Genomic DNA, 4975 nt, shown 5'->3' with positions numbered 1-4975 from the left:
ATGTAATAAGTGTTACCCTTGAGAGTGGCGGAATGTACTATTTCTTGAAGGTGGACTTTTAATTTATTTATTTATATATATATATATATATATATATTCAATCCTTAGCTCTCTACGCGATATATTCGTTATAAAGCTTGTTAATAACTTTCTAAAACGTTACCCAGGATATCCTTTTATAAAACGATATACTTACTGGTTATACTAGTCACTATATTTCTGAATCCATGTATTTTGTATTGCATATATAAACCATAGTTAAAGGACTATGGTTATAACTACTAATCTTGAAGACCTTTGAAATAACAAGGATCAGTTTTTAGTAAAAGCGTTTCTGGAGCTCATAAATTTTATTAATTATTTTAAACCTATTTGTTTAATGAGGAAAGAGATTAATATTCGTGTAACAAAATTTTCACTGTTTAGTTTAATTATTTCCTTTAAAAGAAAAGCGGCATGTCTAGAAAAACAAACTTTCACTTTGGAGAACCTTAATATTGGCTTCAGTCTTGAAAATGGTGATTCAAATTTCTGCATTGATACAGAATTAATCGTAAGAAACTCGACCATATCATTTATATGATAAATTGGAGTCTTCATTACATTTAATGTAATGAACCATTGTTTTTTATGGATAATCTCCGGGTGACGACGCTGGACTACGCAATACAATTAACAAATTTTCCTTATGCTGCTCTTCGATTATTTTTGAGCAACACATGGCTTCTTATTAATGCTATGCTCTGGACACTGTTGTAGATTCCCTAATCGCCGTTGATAATCACCCCCACCTCCTGGTAAATATATTTCTATCCCGGAGATAAGAGAGGAGGGCTGTAATAAAGTTTGGACTGTGAAGACAAAAGGCGTATTGTCTGACGAGGCGGTGCCGACAGCACTTACTAGACTATTGTTCCTGCCTTCGCTTACATCGCTTTAGCCTCTCGCCCCCTCGCTTCATCTGCCCGCTCCTGGCCTCAATTTGTTAAGCCATTGTCTCTTCCACTTCGACATCATCCGCTTACTTCTCCTTCTATGCTAGTTCTTGTACCGATTACCGCTTAGCATGTAGGTCATAAGGTTGAGTTCACTTTCGAACTAGGCCGATAGTTCAATTAATCAGGAAAGGTTCGAGGAGTTAGGAAATAGATGTTTTACACACATTACAAACTTAGTCTTAAAATTTTTAAACTCAAAAAATGTCATGACATTATTGTAACTCGTATTCTTAATTGTTTTATTCATCTCGACATTCATTAAATATGTGTAGCAGTTACTAATATGTACCAATTATTGACAGGCTAACCTTTGTTTTTAAGTAATAAGAGTTTTGTGCTAACAACCGTTTCAAAATTTGTCCCAGTTGCATGCAACACAATGAAACGTTTGTAGGCACCAAACTCTTAGTTTGGTTAGTAATTCAATAACAAAAGGCGGCCAATTATTGGGAATTTACCCTAGTCTTGTTTTTCGTGAAAGAGATTAGGCTTTATATAATCAGTAAATCAGGATACCAAACCCAGCTTTAGAAAAAATGGCGATTAAGTACTTCTCAAATAAGAGAAGATAATCGGGGGGAGGGTTCCTCAGTAAAACACAAATAAACAAAAGTATTATTTATTTGTGCTGACGTTTGGATCTGATTTTTAGGTCTTTATCAGGGCTATAAAACCAAAAAAGAGATAACAACTATCATTCAGAGAAAACAAAAATAATAAATAAAATAAATAATAGACTAACAAATTTGGAAATATACATAACAATGAAATGAAAATATAAACTAGTTGATTAAAAACTAAGAAAACAGTAAAAAGGCAGTAGGAAAAAAGTACTAGATTTGATAACATTATTATTTATATACATATAAATTTGGTTAATAAATAAATGATACAGTGGATAAGAATGTTATATTCATGAGTAACTTTAAAAACCTTTTAGTTATATAGATGAGTACAAAAAATTAGTTAAATTAATAATGGAGAGTATGTAGAAAACACTATTGTAAAAAGAAAGAACAAGGGAGAAGAAGAGATATATGGAGAATTGGGAATGAAGAAAGTAAGAAATATAACATACGAGAGAAAGAACGTACAGTCATAGGAAGTAATTCTGGTTAAACTGTTTAAAATTGCAGAAAATGCCACTTAAGTGCAGGTCGGCAAAAGACTATAGATAAATCGAAATCTAACGGTCAAAATATAGTAGAAATAAAATTGCTAATCAGAGAATACATCACTAAAAAGGGTTTAAATGTAAAATTATGAGAGTCCAAAAGGTAATAAAATGTCTCAATATATAATGGGTATGTAAAATGGATATTTTAAGGGAGAGTATGTAAAAACAATGTTATGAAAAAGAAGAAGAAATCTGGAGAATAGGAAATGAAGAAGAATGAGATATAAGACAAGAGAGAAATAATTTACAGTTACAGGCTGTAGATTCCTGGTGGAGATTCCAGCTGCACTGTTTTAAATTGCAGAAAAAGTCGTTAGAGTGCAGGTCTAAAAAATACGTTAGATAAACAGAAATCTAACGATCGTTGTGATATAATAGTTAATAAGAGAGGAAAACACATAAAAAGTATAAAATGTAAAATTATGAGAACCAAAAGGTTATAAAATGTATAAATATATAGTGGGTATGTAAACAGGATATTAAAAAAAAAATACGGGTGTTTTGATAAATCAGTTATATCTCAAATAACTGATTCAAGTACTCTAAAGTACTTTCGTTAAATATAATTTTATTCTGTTTTAGTGATTGTATTTATTTAAATTAATGTATTTGGAATAGTGTGGATTGGGAATAGTTGTTGAGTTATACTTCTTATTTCTTTTTTTACTGTAACAAATATTTCTATAAACATCTAAAATATTCATGTTCCTACATCCCTCAGCTTTTTAAAAATATAACTAAAACAATAAAATGTTGATTTAAATATTTAAAAAAAAAAAAATCTGGAGTTTATTCTCACCACCTCAGCGTGAGTAGAGCATACGACTTGTAAGAAGGTATGAATATCTTCTCAAAAAACTAGATCTATTTTTCTTACAAAGTAAAATAAAACGATTCAGGACGGACCAAAGGAATCATAATTGTATGCTTCATGATTTTTTAGTCTGTGGTGTTGATGGAAAAACAGGTTGAGGGAAGGGCATGCATTAAATTCATAGAGGAATTGGACATTTTATAAAAATATAATATTATTTATCCACCTAATAGTAAAATAATGATGTTTGATAATTTCGACATTTAACATAAAAAATATTAGAATGCAATTCTTCCCGGCCGATTATCATCCTGTATCACTTTTGAAATATTTAATATGTTGCTAAAATACAAAATACGGCGATAAAATATTAGAGATTAATTAATTAAAGATAAACTTAATAGAAACCTAGATAAAATTTATCCAAAAAAAAAATAAGCTATCAGTTATATATTATTACAACCTAAAATGATAGCAGTAATTGCATTAACTTTTATGATCTTACACAGTTTCATAAATTTTAAATACAAAATTAATGGCTAAAAGAGCGAATTATGGATTCATCCAACTTGTCTACTAAATTAGTAATACCACTTTATTGGTACCAGCGGGACTGCTGTGCTAGGTGGCAACAAAACCAGTGATAATTACATCTTCAGTGATAAACTACTCATTATAATAAAACCCAGATTGTTATAAACGAGCAATGAAATTCTGCTAAAGGGGGATATTGTGTTTATTTAATATTACTCCCTACTCTATTACTAGGTAACGTTCACGAAGGTAATAAAGTTCGTAATAAAAAATAATTAGTCCTAAACCTTTAAAGTAAGATTTGTAGCTTCTCAGGTTCTAAAAATAATTATGATCTACTTGTATTTTCTTAATTATGATGAATTGTAAGGAAACATATGAATTTAGTGCTAAAAATTCTCATTGTCGTGCTCCGTCAGTCGATTCAGTAAGAACGTTCGACAAGTCATTTTTGTTGATAAAACCGTATAAAAACGTATATATGGTTTATATTTAAACCAAAATGGCGAATTTTCTATTTAGATTTTAGACACAGGGATTAGGCACTATTTAATTATTTTTATTTTTCTGTAAAGTATGACAAGTCCGATCCAATCAGATAATATCCATTGGTCAGTGCCAAAATAACAAAAAATTATGCTATTAATAAAATAAAATAAAATATTAATTTGTAGCCATTTTAATTATTTGGGAGTTGTGGAGAGTGCAACGGCTAAGATCAAAATATAAAATTCTGACATTATTTTATGAGATAAAATTGATGATTTAATTTATGTAATACAACTAAAATACAAAATACTACAAAAAAAGGGAAAAAATTAAATATAGGTAATTTTAAAAAGGCAACTAATGATAAAATAATATACAGACAATTACAAAATTTAATGAATAAATTATTATGGAAGAGAATGATAGTGATAATAATTCACAACTAATAAATTGATAAACACTTTAAATCATGTGAGATGTACACAGTGAACTTGTTTAAAAATAACAAGCTATGTAATAAGCTGGGTATGCCTAATACTACTAACTAATATTTAATTTTACATAATTATATACAGCTCAATATATTCGACATACTCCTATAATGAAATCGAAGTCACTAAGTGGAAAAAAAAGAAAAATATAGTGGGATTTAAATCAGTTTCTTGAAATTTAGCGTTAAACTTTTCAAATGGATTTTAATACATTATTTCTGTAAGTTCGTGACAACATAATCAAACATCTAGAAGACAAAAATCATTATTTATTTTATTGATAATTATATTTTTAGTAATTGTTTTCTGAAAATGATCCTGTTTCAATAACGAACAGGTCTTGAATCGATTGACATCAGTAAGGAACATATATATGAGTCTGTATCTAACACTTAGGAAAAACATTGATAGTTATTAAAACATAATTTTTAAGTCATATAAACATCTACAGAAGATGATTACAATATAATAA

Source organism: Halyomorpha halys, unplaced genomic scaffold (assembly GCF_000696795.3).
Source record: "Halyomorpha halys isolate HHAL.00 unplaced genomic scaffold, Hhal_1.1 Scaffold376.1, whole genome shotgun sequence".
NCBI lineage: Eukaryota > Metazoa > Arthropoda > Insecta > Hemiptera > Pentatomidae > Halyomorpha > Halyomorpha halys.
The sequence above is the reverse complement of the archived record's forward strand: the minus strand, read 5'-3'. Positions refer to the sequence as shown.